Source organism: Triturus cristatus, chromosome 6, assembly GCF_964204655.1.
Source record: "Triturus cristatus chromosome 6, aTriCri1.1, whole genome shotgun sequence".
Classification (NCBI taxonomy): domain Eukaryota; kingdom Metazoa; phylum Chordata; class Amphibia; order Caudata; family Salamandridae; genus Triturus; species Triturus cristatus.
The window spans coordinates 883,254,333-883,272,380 of NC_140589.1; the positions used below are offsets into that span (position 1 = coordinate 883,254,333).

Sequence of the window (18,048 nt, forward strand, 5' to 3'; positions counted from 1 at the left end):
CTGATCTTGAGGACTCCTTAATCAGCAGGCGGGTACAACAATAAAGTGTTTAATATTACAATACAGGCGAAAATTCAGACACCTTGTCATAGGCTCACCTTGTCCAGGGACCCAAGCATGCTGCCTTTCACCTCTCAGAGCCCTTCACCTAACCTACTGTGCAGCTGTCTCACCTTTAATATCACTGTTCCACAGGCAGCATGATGTCACAATGTTCCTTGTCAGTAGCCTGAACCATGAGCCTTTGCAACCCTGGCATAATCTACATACTTCCAATTGGTGAAGTCTTGGACCACAAATGCAGTGAAGAATAATGGATTGTTACTCTTCATGCATTTTTGCCCATTGGCTCAGATTTGAATGCTTACTGGCCATACGAGCATCTCTGCCAGGCCACCCTATGTCTAGAGACCGTAGATTTAGAGAGTTTATAAACATTGTAGGTTCATCAATGAAGTGTGCTCGCTTCGGCGGCACATATACTAAAATTGGAACGATACAGAGAAGATTAGCATGGCCCCTGCGCAAGGATGACACGCAAATTCGTGAAGCGTTCCATATTTTTACCAGCTTTCAGAAGAGAAATGTTCTATGTTTTCAAGACTAATTGAAATAATAAAGCAGGTTCCAGTGCTTTCCTCCTAATATCTATTTTTCAATTTGTCTCTCCTCAACATTTTTAATGTATTTACCTCGCAGTAATGAAGGTGCACTCTATGGCCAGCTGCATTTAGCAAGGAAGCCTGCAGGACTTCTGGGACTTTTCTTTCCCTTCTTCAGCCTCCCTGTCATTATTCTTCACAACCCCCAAATCTATACTGCTGCCAGCGATGCGTTGCTTTGTGGGAAGCAAGAGAAAGAGAAGGGGAGGGCCTATGCAAATGATGGCCTCAGGGCTGTCTGGGAGTCCCTTTTCAGCAGTACTGTTAAAATCCGCCTTGCAACCAGATTGGTCGGGTAAGCTGAAAAACACCAGGCATGATTGGGCACCAGGTCCTCTAGGCCCTTGGAGGACATATCGGCGCTGCATCCCTCAGTTTCTGAGGTCCAAGAAATGTTCACCCTCCACCCTAATAGAGAGGTCGTGGCCGATCGGGGCAGAAGGGAGCAGGGCAAGATGCTCATGATCCTGCTCTAATAATGAACTGCCTTCCTCTCTCCTTACCTGTGGTTCTGCCTGGCTGCTTGGTTCCAGTTGTAGGCCTACATCCCACAGGCAATTTGCTTGTCCCTCTCACACATGTAAATGGGTCAGCACTCAAGTGCACACACCTGCCTGCACCCACAGACCCTCTCACACACACTTTTCTCAACAAGATTTTTTCCTAGTTTAGAGACTCAGAGACCCATGTTGAAATACAAAAGCAGCACACCACATGACGGCCTTCACATAGAATCTAGCAGCAAATGGGAAACTTTTAACTAGCCGTGGTCCTATTACTGCAGCCCTACCATGGAACGACTGCTGGATGAGTCCTGCTCGAGAATATTGAACCTACAACAAGTCTGAGGTAAATAAGAATTCCACAGGAATACCATAAAACAGGGACCTATGACCCTTTCGAGCCAGATAGGAGTCGAACCTACAATCTTCTGATCCGTAGTCAGACGCGTTATCCATTGCGCCACTGGCCCCATGTAGGATTACCCATACTTTTGTCCTTAAGAGGACCAGAAGTTGTGTGTGTGTGTGTGTGTGTGTTTTAAAACACCATTCCATCAACCTTTTTAGCCACGTTTACTGCTCACAACCAGAAGACACAAGTAAACCCACCTGACCTCCTGAAATTCTGTTCTGTCAGGTGTTCCTAACTTATACAAAGGACTTTAGGAGGACGAAGGACCTAAAAGTCAGGGGAAATGGTCCTAGGTCCAAGGAAATGTTTTAGATCAGCCTCAGTTTCTTAAATATTCTGCATTAACATCATCAGTTCCACGTCTGTGTGGAGCTGATCTTGAGGACTCCTTAATCAGCAGGCGGGTACAACAATAAAGTGTTTAATATTACAATACAGGCGAAAATTCAGACACCTTGTCATAGGCTCACCTTGTCCAGGGACCCAAGCATGCTGCCTTTCACCTCTCAGAGCCCTTCACCTAACCTACTGTGCAGCTGTCTCACCTTTAATATCACTGTTCCACAGGCAGCATGATGTCACAATGTTCCTTGTCAGTAGCCTGAACCATGAGCCTTTGCAACCCTGGCATAATCTACATACTTCCAATTGGTGAAGTCTTGGACCACAAATGCAGTGAAGAATAATGGATTGTTACTCTTCATGCATTTTTGCCCATTGGCTCAGATTTGAATGCTTACTGGCCATACGAGCATCTCTGCCAGGCCACCCTATGTCTAGAGACCGTAGATTTAGAGAGTTTATAAACATTGTAGGTTCATCAATGAAGTGTGCTCGCTTCGGCGGCACATATACTAAAATTGGAACGATACAGAGAAGATTAGCATGGCCCCTGCGCAAGGATGACACGCAAATTCGTGAAGCGTTCCATATTTTTACCAGCTTTCAGGAGAGAAATGTTCTATGTTTTCAAGACTAATTGAAATAATAAAGCAGGTTCCAGTGCTTTCCTCCTAATATCTATTTTTCAATTTGTCTCTCCTCAACATTTTTAATGTATTTACCTCGCAGTAATGAAGGTGCACTCTATGGCCAGCTGCATTTAGCAAGGAAGCCTGCAGGACTTCTGGGACTTTTCTTTCCCTTCTTCAGCCTCCCTGTCATTATTCTTCACAACCCCCAAATCTATACTGCTGCCAGCGATGCGTTGCTTTGTGGGAAGCAAGAGAAAGAGAAGGGGAGGGCCTATGCAAATGATGGCCTCAGGGCTGTCTGGGAGTCCCTTTTCAGCAGTACTGTTAAAATCCGCCTTGCAACCAGATTGGTCGGGTAAGCTGAAAAACACCAGGCATGATTGGGCACCAGGTCCTCTAGGCCCTTGGAGGACATATCGGCGCTGCATCCCTCAGTTTCTGAGGTCCAAGAAATGTTCACCCTCCACCCTAATAGAGAGGTCTTGGCCGATCGTGGCCGATCGGGGCAGAAGGGAGCAGGGCAAGATGCTCATGATCCTGCTCTAATAATGAACTGCCTTCCTCTCTCCTTACCTGTGGTTCTGCCTGGCTGCTTGGTTCCAGTTGTAGGCCTACATCCCACAGGCAATTTGCTTGTCCCTCTCACACATGTAAATGGGTCAGCACTCAAGTGCACACACCTGCCTGCACCCACAGACCCTCTCACACACACTTTTCTCAACAAGATTTTTTCCTAGTTTAGAGACTCAGAGACCCATGTTGAAATACAAAAGCAGCACACCACATGACGGCCTTCACATAGAATCCAGCAGCAAATGGGAAACTTTTAACTAGCCGTGGTCCTATTACTGCAGCCCTACCATGGAACGACTGCTGGATGAGTCCTGCTCGAGAATATTGAACCTACAACAAGTCTGAGGTAAATAAGAATTCCACAGGAATACCATAAAACAGGGACCTATGACCCTTTCGAGCCAGATAGGAGTCGAACCTACAATCTTCTGATCCGTAGTCAGACGCGTTATCCATTGCGCCACTGGCCCCATGTAGGATTATCCATACTTTTGTCCTTAAGAGGACCAGAAGTTGTGTGTGTGTGTGTGTGTGTGTTTTAAAACACCATTCCATCAACCTTTTTAGCCACGTTTACTGCTCACAACCAGAAGACACAAGTAAACCCACCTGACCTCCTGAAATTCTGTTCTGTCAGGTGTTCCTAACTTATACAAAGGTCTTTAGGAGGACGAAGGACCTAAAAGTCAGGGGAAATGGTCCTAGGTCCAAGGAAATGTTTTAGATCAGCCTCAGTTTCTTAAATATTCTGCATTAACATCATCAGTTCCACGTCTGTGTGGAGCTGATCTTGAGGACTCCTTAATCAGCAGGCGGGTACAACAATAAAGTGTTTAATATTACAATACAGGCGAAAATTCAGACACCTTGTCATAGGCTCACCTTGTCCAGGGACCCAAGCATGCTGCCTTTCACCTCTCAGAGCCCTTCACCTAACCTACTGTGCAGCTGTCTCACCTTTAATATCACTGTTCCACAGGCAGCATGATGTCACAATGTTCCTTGTCAGTAGCCTGAACCATGAGCCTTTGCAACCCTGGCATAATCTACATACTTCCAATTGGTGAAGTCTTGGACCACAAATGCAGTGAAGAATAATGGATTGTTACTCTTCATGCATTTTTGCCCATTGGCTCAGATTTGAATGCTTACTGGCCATACGAGCATCTCTGCCAGGCCACCCTATGTCTAGAGACCGTAGATTTAGAGAGTTTATAAACATTGTAGGTTCATCAATGAAGTGTGCTCGCTTCGGCGGCACATATACTAAAATTGGAACGATACAGAGAAGATTAGCATGGCCCCTGCGCAAGGATGACACGCAAATTCGTGAAGCGTTCCATATTTTTACCAGCTTTCAGAAGAGAAATGTTCTATGTTTTCAAGACTAATTGAAATAATAAAGCAGGTTCCAGTGCTTTCCTCCTAATATCTATTTTTCAATTTGTCTCTCCTCAACATTTTTAATGTATTTACCTCGCAGTAATGAAGGTGCACTCTATGGCCAGCTGCATTTAGCAAGGAAGCCTGCAGGACTTCTGGGACTTTTCTTTCCCTTCTTCAGCCTCCCTGTCATTATTCTTCACAACCCCCAAATCTATACTGCTGCCAGCGATGCGTTGCTTTGTGGGAAGCAAGAGAAAGAGAAGGGGAGGGCCTATGCAAATGATGGCCTCAGGGCTGTCTGGGAGTCCCTTTTCAGCAGTACTGTTAAAATCCGCCTTGCAACCAGATTGGTCGGGTAAGCTGAAAAACACCAGGCATGATTGGGCACCAGGTCCTCTAGGCCCTTGGAGGACATATCGGCGCTGCATCCCTCAGTTTCTGAGGTCCAAGAAATGTTCACCCTCCACCCTAATAGAGAGGTCGTGGCCGATCGGGGCAGAAGGGAGCAGGGCAAGATGCTCATGATCCTGCTCTAATAATGAACTGCCTTCCTCTCTCCTTACCTGTGGTTCTGCCTGGCTGCTTGGTTCCAGTTGTAGGCCTACATCCCACAGGCAATTTGCTTGTCCCTCTCACACATGTAAATGGGTCAGCACTCAAGTGCACACACCTGCCTGCACCCACAGACCCTCTCACACACACTTTTCTCAACAAGATTTTTTCCTAGTTTAGAGACTCAGAGACCCATGTTGAAATACAAAAGCAGCACACCACATGACGGCCTTCACATAGAATCCAGCAGCAAATGGGAAACTTTTAACTAGCCGTGGTCCTATTACTGCAGCCCTACCATGGAACGACTGCTGGATGAGTCCTGCTCGAGAATATTGAACCTACAACAAGTCTGAGGTAAATAAGAATTCCACAGGAATACCATAAAACAGGGACCTATGACCCTTTCGAGCCAGATAGGAGTCGAACCTACAATCTTCTGATCCGTAGTCAGACGCGTTATCCATTGCGCCACTGGCCCCATGTAGGATTACCCATACTTTTGTCCTTAAGAGGACCAGAAGTTGTGTGTGTGTGTGTGTGTGTGTTTTAAAACACCATTCCATCAACCTTTTTAGCCACGTTTACTGCTCACAACCAGAAGACACAAGTAAACCCACCTGACCTCCTGAAATTCTGTTCTGTCAGGTGTTCCTAACTTATACAAAGGACTTTAGGAGGACGAAGGACCTAAAAGTCAGGGGAAATGGTCCTAGGTCCAAGGAAATGTTTTAGATCAGCCTCAGTTTCTTAAATATTCTGCATTAACATCATCAGTTCCACGTCTGTGTGGAGCTGATCTTGAGGACTCCTTAATCAGCAGGCGGGTACAACAATAAAGTGTTTAATATTACAATACAGGCGAAAATTCAGACACCTTGTCATAGGCTCACCTTGTCCAGGGACCCAAGCATGCTGCCTTTCACCTCTCAGAGCCCTTCACCTAACCTACTGTGCAGCTGTCTCACCTTTAATATCACTGTTCCACAGGCAGCATGATGTCACAATGTTCCTTGTCAGTAGCCTGAACCATGAGCCTTTGCAACCCTGGCATAATCTACATACTTCCAATTGGTGAAGTCTTGGACCACAAATGCAGTGAAGAATAATGGATTGTTACTCTTCATGCATTTTTGCCCATTGGCTCAGATTTGAATGCTTACTGGCCATACGAGCATCTCTGCCAGGCCACCCTATGTCTAGAGACCGTAGATTTAGAGAGTTTATAAACATTGTAGGTTCATCAATGAAGTGTGCTCGCTTCGGCGGCACATATACTAAAATTGGAACGATACAGAGAAGATTAGCATGGCCCCTGCGCAAGGATGACACGCAAATTCGTGAAGCGTTCCATATTTTTACCAGCTTTCAGGAGAGAAATGTTCTATGTTTTCAAGACTAATTGAAATAATAAAGCAGGTTCCAGTGCTTTCCTCCTAATATCTATTTTTCAATTTGTCTCTCCTCAACATTTTTAATGTATTTACCTCGCAGTAATGAAGGTGCACTCTATGGCCAGCTGCATTTAGCAAGGAAGCCTGCAGGACTTCTGGGACTTTTCTTTCCCTTCTTCAGCCTCCCTGTCATTATTCTTCACAACCCCCAAATCTATACTGCTGCCAGCGATGCGTTGCTTTGTGGGAAGCAAGAGAAAGAGAAGGGGAGGGCCTATGCAAATGATGGCCTCAGGGCTGTCTGGGAGTCCCTTTTCAGCAGTACTGTTAAAATCCGCCTTGCAACCAGATTGGTCGGGTAAGCTGAAAAACACCAGGCATGATTGGGCACCAGGTCCTCTAGGCCCTTGGAGGACATATCGGCGCTGCATCCCTCAGTTTCTGAGGTCCAAGAAATGTTCACCCTCCACCCTAATAGAGAGGTCTTGGCCGATCGTGGCCGATCGGGGCAGAAGGGAGCAGGGCAAGATGCTCATGATCCTGCTCTAATAATGAACTGCCTTCCTCTCTCCTTACCTGTGGTTCTGCCTGGCTGCTTGGTTCCAGTTGTAGGCCTACATCCCACAGGCAATTTGCTTGTCCCTCTCACACATGTAAATGGGTCAGCACTCAAGTGCACACACCTGCCTGCACCCACAGACCCTCTCACACACACTTTTCTCAACAAGATTTTTTCCTAGTTTAGAGACTCAGAGACCCATGTTGAAATACAAAAGCAGCACACCACATGACGGCCTTCACATAGAATCCAGCAGCAAATGGGAAACTTTTAACTAGCCGTGGTCCTATTACTGCAGCCCTACCATGGAACGACTGCTGGATGAGTCCTGCTCGAGAATATTGAACCTACAACAAGTCTGAGGTAAATAAGAATTCCACAGGAATACCATAAAACAGGGACCTATGACCCTTTCGAGCCAGATAGGAGTCGAACCTACAATCTTCTGATCCGTAGTCAGACGCGTTATCCATTGCGCCACTGGCCCCATGTAGGATTACCCATACTTTTGTCCTTAAGAGGACCAGAAGTTGTGTGTGTGTGTGTGTGTGTGTTTTAAAACACCATTCCATCAACCTTTTTAGCCACGTTTACTGCTCACAACCAGAAGACACAAGTAAACCCACCTGACCTCCTGAAATTCTGTTCTGTCAGGTGTTCCTAACTTATACAAAGGACTTTAGGAGGACGAAGGACCTAAAAGTCAGGGGAAATGGTCCTAGGTCCAAGGAAATGTTTTAGATCAGCCTCAGTTTCTTAAATATTCTGCATTAACATCATCAGTTCCACGTCTGTGTGGAGCTGATCTTGAGGACTCCTTAATCAGCAGGCGGGTACAACAATAAAGTGTTTAATATTACAATACAGGCGAAAATTCAGACACCTTGTCATAGGCTCACCTTGTCCAGGGACCCAAGCATGCTGCCTTTCACCTCTCAGAGCCCTTCACCTAACCTACTGTGCAGCTGTCTCACCTTTAATATCACTGTTCCACAGGCAGCATGATGTCACAATGTTCCTTGTCAGTAGCCTGAACCATGAGCCTTTGCAACCCTGGCATAATCTACATACTTCCAATTGGTGAAGTCTTGGACCACAAATGCAGTGAAGAATAATGGATTGTTACTCTTCATGCATTTTTGCCCATTGGCTCAGATTTGAATGCTTACTGGCCATACGAGCATCTCTGCCAGGCCACCCTATGTCTAGAGACCGTAGATTTAGAGAGTTTATAAACATTGTAGGTTCATCAATGAAGTGTGCTCGCTTCGGCGGCACATATACTAAAATTGGAACGATACAGAGAAGATTAGCATGGCCCCTGCGCAAGGATGACACGCAAATTCGTGAAGCGTTCCATATTTTTACCAGCTTTCAGGAGAGAAATGTTCTATGTTTTCAAGACTAATTGAAATAATAAAGCAGGTTCCAGTGCTTTCCTCCTAATATCTATTTTTCAATTTGTCTCTCCTCAACATTTTTAATGTATTTACCTCGCAGTAATGAAGGTGCACTCTATGGCCAGCTGCATTTAGCAAGGAAGCCTGCAGGACTTCTGGGACTTTTCTTTCCCTTCTTCAGCCTCCCTGTCATTATTCTTCACAACCCCCAAATCTATACTGCTGCCAGCGATGCGTTGCTTTGTGGGAAGCAAGAGAAAGAGAAGGGGAGGGCCTATGCAAATGATGGCCTCAGGGCTGTCTGGGAGTCCCTTTTCAGCAGTACTGTTAAAATCCGCCTTGCAACCAGATTGGTCGGGTAAGCTGAAAAACACCAGGCATGATTGGGCACCAGGTCCTCTAGGCCCTTGGAGGACATATCGGCGCTGCATCCCTCAGTTTCTGAGGTCCAAGAAATGTTCACCCTCCACCCTAATAGAGAGGTCGTGGCCGATCGGGGCAGAAGGGAGCAGGGCAAGATGCTCATGATCCTGCTCTAATAATGAACTGCCTTCCTCTCTCCTTACCTGTGGTTCTGCCTGGCTGCTTGGTTCCAGTTGTAGGCCTACATCCCACAGGCAATTTGCTTGTCCCTCTCACACATGTAAATGGGTCAGCACTCAAGTGCACACACCTGCCTGCACCCACAGACCCTCTCACACACACTTTTCTCAACAAGATTTTTTCCTAGTTTAGAGACTCAGAGACCCATGTTGAAATACAAAAGCAGCACACCACATGACGGCCTTCACATAGAATCCAGCAGCAAATGGGAAACTTTTAACTAGCCGTGGTCCTATTACTGCAGCCCTACCATGGAACGACTGCTGGATGAGTCCTGCTCGAGAATATTGAACCTACAACAAGTCTGAGGTAAATAAGAATTCCACAGGAATACCATAAAACAGGGACCTATGACCCTTTCGAGCCAGATAGGAGTCGAACCTACAATCTTCTGATCCGTAGTCAGACGCGTTATCCATTGCGCCACTGGCCCCATGTAGGATTACCCATACTTTTGTCCTTAAGAGGACCAGAAGTTGTGTGTGTGTGTGTGTGTGTGTTTTAAAACACCATTCCATCAACCTTTTTAGCCACGTTTACTGCTCACAACCAGAAGACACAAGTAAACCCACCTGACCTCCTGAAATTCTGTTCTGTCAGGTGTTCCTAACTTATACAAAGGACTTTAGGAGGACGAAGGACCTAAAAGTCAGGGGAAATGGTCCTAGGTCCAAGGAAATGTTTTAGATCAGCCTCAGTTTCTTAAATATTCTGCATTAACATCATCAGTTCCACGTCTGTGTGGAGCTGATCTTGAGGACTCCTTAATCAGCAGGCGGGTACAACAATAAAGTGTTTAATATTACAATACAGGCGAAAATTCAGACACCTTGTCATAGGCTCACCTTGTCCAGGGACCCAAGCATGCTGCCTTTCACCTCTCAGAGCCCTTCACCTAACCTACTGTGCAGCTGTCTCACCTTTAATATCACTGTTCCACAGGCAGCATGATGTCACAATGTTCCTTGTCAGTAGCCTGAACCATGAGCCTTTGCAACCCTGGCATAATCTACATACTTCCAATTGGTGAAGTCTTGGACCACAAATGCAGTGAAGAATAATGGATTGTTACTCTTCATGCATTTTTGCCCATTGGCTCAGATTTGAATGCTTACTGGCCATACGAGCATCTCTGCCAGGCCACCCTATGTCTAGAGACCGTAGATTTAGAGAGTTTATAAACATTGTAGGTTCATCAATGAAGTGTGCTCGCTTCGGCGGCACATATACTAAAATTGGAACGATACAGAGAAGATTAGCATGGCCCCTGCGCAAGGATGACACGCAAATTCGTGAAGCGTTCCATATTTTTACCAGCTTTCAGAAGAGAAATGTTCTATGTTTTCAAGACTAATTGAAATAATAAAGCAGGTTCCAGTGCTTTCCTCCTAATATCTATTTTTCAATTTGTCTCTCCTCAACATTTTTAATGTATTTACCTCGCAGTAATGAAGGTGCACTCTATGGCCAGCTGCATTTAGCAAGGAAGCCTGCAGGACTTCTGGGACTTTTCTTTCCCTTCTTCAGCCTCCCTGTCATTATTCTTCACAACCCCCAAATCTATACTGCTGCCAGCGATGCGTTGCTTTGTGGGAAGCAAGAGAAAGAGAAGGGGAGGGCCTATGCAAATGATGGCCTCAGGGCTGTCTGGGAGTCCCTTTTCAGCAGTACTGTTAAAATCCGCCTTGCAACCAGATTGGTCGGGTAAGCTGAAAAACACCAGGCATGATTGGGCACCAGGTCCTCTAGGCCCTTGGAGGACATATCGGCGCTGCATCCCTCAGTTTCTGAGGTCCAAGAAATGTTCACCCTCCACCCTAATAGAGAGGTCTTGGCCGATCGTGGCCGATCGGGGCAGAAGGGAGCAGGGCAAGATGCTCATGATCCTGCTCTAATAATGAACTGCCTTCCTCTCTCCTTACCTGTGGTTCTGCCTGGCTGCTTGGTTCCAGTTGTAGGCCTACATCCCACAGGCAATTTGCTTGTCCCTCTCACACATGTAAATGGGTCAGCACTCAAGTGCACACACCTGCCTGCACCCACAGACCCTCTCACACACACTTTTCTCAACAAGATTTTTTCCTAGTTTAGAGACTCAGAGACCCATGTTGAAATACAAAAGCAGCACACCACATGACGGCCTTCACATAGAATCCAGCAGCAAATGGGAAACTTTTAACTAGCCGTGGTCCTATTACTGCAGCCCTACCATGGAACGACTGCTGGATGAGTCCTGCTCGAGAATATTGAACCTACAACAAGTCTGAGGTAAATAAGAATTCCACAGGAATACCATAAAACAGGGACCTATGACCCTTTCGAGCCAGATAGGAGTCGAACCTACAATCTTCTGATCCGTAGTCAGACGCGTTATCCATTGCGCCACTGGCCCCATGTAGGATTACCCATACTTTTGTCCTTAAGAGGACCAGAAGTTGTGTGTGTGTGTGTGTGTGTGTTTTAAAACACCATTCCATCAACCTTTTTAGCCACGTTTACTGCTCACAACCAGAAGACACAAGTAAACCCACCTGACCTCCTGAAATTCTGTTCTGTCAGGTGTTCCTAACTTATACAAAGGACTTTAGGAGGACGAAGGACCTAAAAGTCAGGGGAAATGGTCCTAGGTCCAAGGAAATGTTTTAGATCAGCCTCAGTTTCTTAAATATTCTGCATTAACATCATCAGTTCCACGTCTGTGTGGAGCTGATCTTGAGGACTCCTTAATCAGCAGGCGGGTACAACAATAAAGTGTTTAATATTACAATACAGGCGAAAATTCAGACACCTTGTCATAGGCTCACCTTGTCCAGGGACCCAAGCATGCTGCCTTTCACCTCTCAGAGCCCTTCACCTAACCTACTGTGCAGCTGTCTCACCTTTAATATCACTGTTCCACAGGCAGCATGATGTCACAATGTTCCTTGTCAGTAGCCTGAACCATGAGCCTTTGCAACCCTGGCATAATCTACATACTTCCAATTGGTGAAGTCTTGGACCACAAATGCAGTGAAGAATAATGGATTGTTACTCTTCATGCATTTTTGCCCATTGGCTCAGATTTGAATGCTTACTGGCCATACGAGCATCTCTGCCAGGCCACCCTATGTCTAGAGACCGTAGATTTAGAGAGTTTATAAACATTGTAGGTTCATCAATGAAGTGTGCTCGCTTCGGCGGCACATATACTAAAATTGGAACGATACAGAGAAGATTAGCATGGCCCCTGCGCAAGGATGACACGCAAATTCGTGAAGCGTTCCATATTTTTACCAGCTTTCAGGAGAGAAATGTTCTATGTTTTCAAGACTAATTGAAATAATAAAGCAGGTTCCAGTGCTTTCCTCCTAATATCTATTTTTCAATTTGTCTCTCCTCAACATTTTTAATGTATTTACCTCGCAGTAATGAAGGTGCACTCTATGGCCAGCTGCATTTAGCAAGGAAGCCTGCAGGACTTCTGGGACTTTTCTTTCCCTTCTTCAGCCTCCCTGTCATTATTCTTCACAACCCCCAAATCTATACTGCTGCCAGCGATGCGTTGCTTTGTGGGAAGCAAGAGAAAGAGAAGGGGAGGGCCTATGCAAATGATGGCCTCAGGGCTGTCTGGGAGTCCCTTTTCAGCAGTACTGTTAAAATCCGCCTTGCAACCAGATTGGTCGGGTAAGCTGAAAAACACCAGGCATGATTGGGCACCAGGTCCTCTAGGCCCTTGGAGGACATATCGGCGCTGCATCCCTCAGTTTCTGAGGTCCAAGAAATGTTCACCCTCCACCCTAATAGAGAGGTCTTGGCCGATCGTGGCCGATCGGGGCAGAAGGGAGCAGGGCAAGATGCTCATGATCCTGCTCTAATAATGAACTGCCTTCCTCTCTCCTTACCTGTGGTTCTGCCTGGCTGCTTGGTTCCAGTTGTAGGCCTACATCCCACAGGCAATTTGCTTGTCCCTCTCACACATGTAAATGGGTCAGCACTCAAGTGCACACACCTGCCTGCACCCACAGACCCTCTCACACACACTTTTCTCAACAAGATTTTTTCCTAGTTTAGAGACTCAGAGACCCATGTTGAAATACAAAAGCAGCACACCACATGACGGCCTTCACATAGAATCCAGCAGCAAATGGGAAACTTTTAACTAGCCGTGGTCCTATTACTGCAGCCCTACCATGGAACGACTGCTGGATGAGTCCTGCTCGAGAATATTGAACCTACAACAAGTCTGAGGTAAATAAGAATTCCACAGGAATACCATAAAACAGGGACCTATGACCCTTTCGAGCCAGATAGGAGTCGAACCTACAATCTTCTGATCCGTAGTCAGACGCGTTATCCATTGCGCCACTGGCCCCATGTAGGATTACCCATACTTTTGTCCTTAAGAGGACCAGAAGTTGTGTGTGTGTGTGTGTGTGTGTTTTAAAACACCATTCCATCAACCTTTTTAGCCACGTTTACTGCTCACAACCAGAAGACACAAGTAAACCCACCTGACCTCCTGAAATTCTGTTCTGTCAGGTGTTCCTAACTTATACAAAGGTCTTTAGGAGGACGAAGGACCTAAAAGTCAGGGGAAATGGTCCTAGGTCCAAGGAAATGTTTTAGATCAGCCTCAGTTTCTTAAATATTCTGCATTAACATCATCAGTTCCACGTCTGTGTGGAGCTGATCTTGAGGACTCCTTAATCAGCAGGCGGGTACAACAATAAAGTGTTTAATATTACAATACAGGCGAAAATTCAGACACCTTGTCATAGGCTCACCTTGTCCAGGGACCCAAGCATGCTGCCTTTCACCTCTCAGAGCCCTTCACCTAACCTACTGTGCAGCTGTCTCACCTTTAATATCACTGTTCCACAGGCAGCATGATGTCACAATGTTCCTTGTCAGTAGCCTGAACCATGAGCCTTTGCAACCCTGGCATAATCTACATACTTCCAATTGGTGAAGTCTTGGACCACAAATGCAGTGAAGAATAATGGATTGTTACTCTTCATGCATTTTTGCCCATTGGCTCAGATTTGAATGCTTACTGGCCATACGAGCATCTCTGCCAGGCCACCCTATGTCTAGAGACCGTAGATTTAGAGAGTTTATAAACATTGTAGGTTCATCAATGAAGTGTGCTCGCTTCGGCGGCACATATACTAAAATTGGAACGATACAGAGAAGATTAGCATGGCCCCTGCGCAAGGATGACACGCAAATTCGTGAAGCGTTCCATATTTTTACCAGCTTTCAGAAGAGAAATGTTCTATGTTTTCAAGACTAATTGAAATAATAAAGCAGGTTCCAGTGCTTTCCTCCTAATATCTATTTTTCAATTTGTCTCTCCTCAACATTTTTAATGTATTTACCTCGCAGTAATGAAGGTGCACTCTATGGCCAGCTGCATTTAGCAAGGAAGCCTGCAGGACTTCTGGGACTTTTCTTTCCCTTCTTCAGCCTCCCTGTCATTATTCTTCACAACCCCCAAATCTATACTGCTGCCAGCGATGCGTTGCTTTGTGGGAAGCAAGAGAAAGAGAAGGGGAGGGCCTATGCAAATGATGGCCTCAGGGCTGTCTGGGAGTCCCTTTTCAGCAGTACTGTTAAAATCCGCCTTGCAACCAGATTGGTCGGGTAAGCTGAAAAACACCAGGCATGATTGGGCACCAGGTCCTCTAGGCCCTTGGAGGACATATCGGCGCTGCATCCCTCAGTTTCTGAGGTCCAAGAAATGTTCACCCTCCACCCTAATAGAGAGGTCGTGGCCGATCGGGGCAGAAGGGAGCAGGGCAAGATGCTCATGATCCTGCTCTAATAATGAACTGCCTTCCTCTCTCCTTACCTGTGGTTCTGCCTGGCTGCTTGGTTCCAGTTGTAGGCCTACATCCCACAGGCAATTTGCTTGTCCCTCTCACACATGTAAATGGGTCAGCACTCAAGTGCACACACCTGCCTGCACCCACAGACCCTCTCACACACACTTTTCTCAACAAGATTTTTTCCTAGTTTAGAGACTCAGAGACCCATGTTGAAATACAAAAGCAGCACACCACATGACGGCCTTCACATAGAATCTAGCAGCAAATGGGAAACTTTTAACTAGCCGTGGTCCTATTACTGCAGCCCTACCATGGAACGACTGCTGGATGAGTCCTGCTCGAGAATATTGAACCTACAACAAGTCTGAGGTAAATAAGAATTCCACAGGAATACCATAAAACAGGGACCTATGACCCTTTCGAGCCAGATAGGAGTCGAACCTACAATCTTCTGATCCGTAGTCAGACGCGTTATCCATTGCGCCACTGGCCCCATGTAGGATTACCCATACTTTTGTCCTTAAGAGGACCAGAAGTTGTGTGTGTGTGTGTGTGTGTGTTTTAAAACACCATTCCATCAACCTTTTTAGCCACGTTTACTGCTCACAACCAGAAGACACAAGTAAACCCACCTGACCTCCTGAAATTCTGTTCTGTCAGGTGTTCCTAACTTATACAAAGGACTTTAGGAGGACGAAGGACCTAAAAGTCAGGGGAAATGGTCCTAGGTCCAAGGAAATGTTTTAGATCAGCCTCAGTTTCTTAAATATTCTGCATTAACATCATCAGTTCCACGTCTGTGTGGAGCTGATCTTGAGGACTCCTTAATCAGCAGGCGGGTACAACAATAAAGTGTTTAATATTACAATACAGGCGAAAATTCAGACACCTTGTCATAGGCTCACCTTGTCCAGGGACCCAAGCATGCTGCCTTTCACCTCTCAGAGCCCTTCACCTAACCTACTGTGCAGCTGTCTCACCTTTAATATCACTGTTCCACAGGCAGCATGATGTCACAATGTTCCTTGTCAGTAGCCTGAACCATGAGCCTTTGCAACCCTGGCATAATCTACATACTTCCAATTGGTGAAGTCTTGGACCACAAATGCAGTGAAGAATAATGGATTGTTACTCTTCATGCATTTTTGCCCATTGGCTCAGATTTGAATGCTTACTGGCCATACGAGCATCTCTGCCAGGCCACCCTATGTCTAGAGACCGTAGATTTAGAGAGTTTATAAACATTGTAGGTTCATCAATGAAGTGTGCTCGCTTCGGCGGCACATATACTAAAATTGGAACGATACAGAGAAGATTAGCATGGCCCCTGCGCAAGGATGACACGCAAATTCGTGAAGCGTTCCATATTTTTACCAGCTTTCAGGAGAGAAATGTTCTATGTTTTCAAGACTAATTGAAATAATAAAGCAGGTTCCAGTGCTTTCCTCCTAATATCTATTTTTCAATTTGTCTCTCCTCAACATTTTTAATGTATTTACCTCGCAGTAATGAAGGTGCACTCTATGGCCAGCTGCATTTAGCAAGGAAGCCTGCAGGACTTCTGGGACTTTTCTTTCCCTTCTTCAGCCTCCCTGTCATTATTCTTCACAACCCCCAAATCTATACTGCTGCCAGCGATGCGTTGCTTTGTGGGAAGCAAGAGAAAGAGAAGGGGAGGGCCTATGCAAATGATGGCCTCAGGGCTGTCTGGGAGTCCCTTTTCAGCAGTACTGTTAAAATCCGCCTTGCAACCAGATTGGTCGGGTAAGCTGAAAAACACCAGGCATGATTGGGCACCAGGTCCTCTAGGCCCTTGGAGGACATATCGGCGCTGCATCCCTCAGTTTCTGAGGTCCAAGAAATGTTCACCCTCCACCCTAATAGAGAGGTCTTGGCCGATCGTGGCCGATCGGGGCAGAAGGGAGCAGGGCAAGATGCTCATGATCCTGCTCTAATAATGAACTGCCTTCCTCTCTCCTTACCTGTGGTTCTGCCTGGCTGCTTGGTTCCAGTTGTAGGCCTACATCCCACAGGCAATTTGCTTGTCCCTCTCACACATGTAAATGGGTCAGCACTCAAGTGCACACACCTGCCTGCACCCACAGACCCTCTCACACACACTTTTCTCAACAAGATTTTTTCCTAGTTTAGAGACTCAGAGACCCATGTTGAAATACAAAAGCAGCACACCACATGACGGCCTTCACATAGAATCCAGCAGCAAATGGGAAACTTTTAACTAGCCGTGGTCCTATTACTGCAGCCCTACCATGGAACGACTGCTGGATGAGTCCTGCTCGAGAATATTGAACCTACAACAAGTCTGAGGTAAATAAGAATTCCACAGGAATACCATAAAACAGGGACCTATGACCCTTTCGAGCCAGATAGGAGTCGAACCTACAATCTTCTGATCCGTAGTCAGACGCGTTATCCATTGCGCCACTGGCCCCATGTAGGATTATCCATACTTTTGTCCTTAAGAGGACCAGAAGTTGTGTGTGTGTGTGTGTGTGTGTTTTAAAACACCATTCCATCAACCTTTTTAGCCACGTTTACTGCTCACAACCAGAAGACACAAGTAAACCCACCTGACCTCCTGAAATTCTGTTCTGTCAGGTGTTCCTAACTTATACAAAGGTCTTTAGGAGGACGAAGGACCTAAAAGTCAGGGGAAATGGTCCTAGGTCCAAGGAAATGTTTTAGATCAGCCTCAGTTTCTTAAATATTCTGCATTAACATCATCAGTTCCACGTCTGTGTGGAGCTGATCTTGAGGACTCCTTAATCAGCAGGCGGGTACAACAATAAAGTGTTTAATATTACAATACAGGCGAAAATTCAGACACCTTGTCATAGGCTCACCTTGTCCAGGGACCCAAGCATGCTGCCTTTCACCTCTCAGAGCCCTTCACCTAACCTACTGTGCAGCTGTCTCACCTTTAATATCACTGTTCCACAGGCAGCATGATGTCACAATGTTCCTTGTCAGTAGCCTGAACCATGAGCCTTTGCAACCCTGGCATAATCTACATACTTCCAATTGGTGAAGTCTTGGACCACAAATGCAGTGAAGAATAATGGATTGTTACTCTTCATGCATTTTTGCCCATTGGCTCAGATTTGAATGCTTACTGGCCATACGAGCATCTCTGCCAGGCCACCCTATGTCTAGAGACCGTAGATTTAGAGAGTTTATAAACATTGTAGGTTCATCAATGAAG

General features: G+C 45.9%; 18 non-coding genes across 18 annotated transcripts; 9 read left to right on the plus strand and 9 right to left on the minus strand.

Moving 5' to 3' along the window:
- Positions 1 to 458: 458 nt before the first annotated feature.
- On the plus strand, positions 459 to 565 carry LOC146819259 (U6 spliceosomal RNA). Its single transcript, XR_014964001.1, has one exon. It is a non-coding gene; the product is annotated as a U6 spliceosomal RNA (small nuclear RNA).
- A 997-nt stretch (positions 566 to 1,562) lies between these two features.
- Positions 1,563 to 1,635, minus strand: TRNAR-ACG (transfer RNA arginine (anticodon ACG)). The gene has a single exon. It is a non-coding gene; the product is annotated as a tRNA-Arg (tRNA).
- A 772-nt stretch (positions 1,636 to 2,407) lies between these two features.
- LOC146819261 (U6 spliceosomal RNA) lies at positions 2,408 to 2,514 on the plus strand. The gene has a single exon (XR_014964002.1). It is a non-coding gene; the product is annotated as a U6 spliceosomal RNA (small nuclear RNA).
- A 1,007-nt stretch (positions 2,515 to 3,521) lies between these two features.
- Positions 3,522 to 3,594, minus strand: TRNAR-ACG (transfer RNA arginine (anticodon ACG)). The gene has a single exon. It is a non-coding gene; the product is annotated as a tRNA-Arg (tRNA).
- Positions 3,595 to 4,366: 772 nt separating this feature from the next.
- On the plus strand, positions 4,367 to 4,473 carry LOC146819263 (U6 spliceosomal RNA). The gene has a single exon (XR_014964003.1). It is a non-coding gene; the product is annotated as a U6 spliceosomal RNA (small nuclear RNA).
- Positions 4,474 to 5,470: 997 nt separating this feature from the next.
- TRNAR-ACG (transfer RNA arginine (anticodon ACG)) lies at positions 5,471 to 5,543 on the minus strand. Its single transcript has one exon. It is a non-coding gene; the product is annotated as a tRNA-Arg (tRNA).
- Positions 5,544 to 6,315: 772 nt separating this feature from the next.
- LOC146819265 (U6 spliceosomal RNA) lies at positions 6,316 to 6,422 on the plus strand. The gene has a single exon (XR_014964004.1). It is a non-coding gene; the product is annotated as a U6 spliceosomal RNA (small nuclear RNA).
- A 1,007-nt stretch (positions 6,423 to 7,429) lies between these two features.
- TRNAR-ACG (transfer RNA arginine (anticodon ACG)) lies at positions 7,430 to 7,502 on the minus strand. Its single transcript has one exon. It is a non-coding gene; the product is annotated as a tRNA-Arg (tRNA).
- A 772-nt stretch (positions 7,503 to 8,274) lies between these two features.
- Positions 8,275 to 8,381, plus strand: LOC146819267 (U6 spliceosomal RNA). The gene has a single exon (XR_014964006.1). It is a non-coding gene; the product is annotated as a U6 spliceosomal RNA (small nuclear RNA).
- A 997-nt stretch (positions 8,382 to 9,378) lies between these two features.
- TRNAR-ACG (transfer RNA arginine (anticodon ACG)) lies at positions 9,379 to 9,451 on the minus strand. The gene has a single exon. It is a non-coding gene; the product is annotated as a tRNA-Arg (tRNA).
- A 772-nt stretch (positions 9,452 to 10,223) lies between these two features.
- Positions 10,224 to 10,330, plus strand: LOC146819269 (U6 spliceosomal RNA). The gene has a single exon (XR_014964007.1). It is a non-coding gene; the product is annotated as a U6 spliceosomal RNA (small nuclear RNA).
- A 1,007-nt stretch (positions 10,331 to 11,337) lies between these two features.
- TRNAR-ACG (transfer RNA arginine (anticodon ACG)) lies at positions 11,338 to 11,410 on the minus strand. The gene has a single exon. It is a non-coding gene; the product is annotated as a tRNA-Arg (tRNA).
- Positions 11,411 to 12,182: 772 nt separating this feature from the next.
- LOC146819271 (U6 spliceosomal RNA) lies at positions 12,183 to 12,289 on the plus strand. Its single transcript, XR_014964008.1, has one exon. It is a non-coding gene; the product is annotated as a U6 spliceosomal RNA (small nuclear RNA).
- Positions 12,290 to 13,296: 1,007 nt separating this feature from the next.
- TRNAR-ACG (transfer RNA arginine (anticodon ACG)) lies at positions 13,297 to 13,369 on the minus strand. Its single transcript has one exon. It is a non-coding gene; the product is annotated as a tRNA-Arg (tRNA).
- Positions 13,370 to 14,141: 772 nt separating this feature from the next.
- Positions 14,142 to 14,248, plus strand: LOC146819273 (U6 spliceosomal RNA). The gene has a single exon (XR_014964009.1). It is a non-coding gene; the product is annotated as a U6 spliceosomal RNA (small nuclear RNA).
- Positions 14,249 to 15,245: 997 nt separating this feature from the next.
- On the minus strand, positions 15,246 to 15,318 carry TRNAR-ACG (transfer RNA arginine (anticodon ACG)). The gene has a single exon. It is a non-coding gene; the product is annotated as a tRNA-Arg (tRNA).
- Positions 15,319 to 16,090: 772 nt separating this feature from the next.
- Positions 16,091 to 16,197, plus strand: LOC146819275 (U6 spliceosomal RNA). Its single transcript, XR_014964010.1, has one exon. It is a non-coding gene; the product is annotated as a U6 spliceosomal RNA (small nuclear RNA).
- Positions 16,198 to 17,204: 1,007 nt separating this feature from the next.
- Positions 17,205 to 17,277, minus strand: TRNAR-ACG (transfer RNA arginine (anticodon ACG)). The gene has a single exon. It is a non-coding gene; the product is annotated as a tRNA-Arg (tRNA).
- Between the last annotated feature and the right edge of the window lie 771 nt (positions 17,278 to 18,048).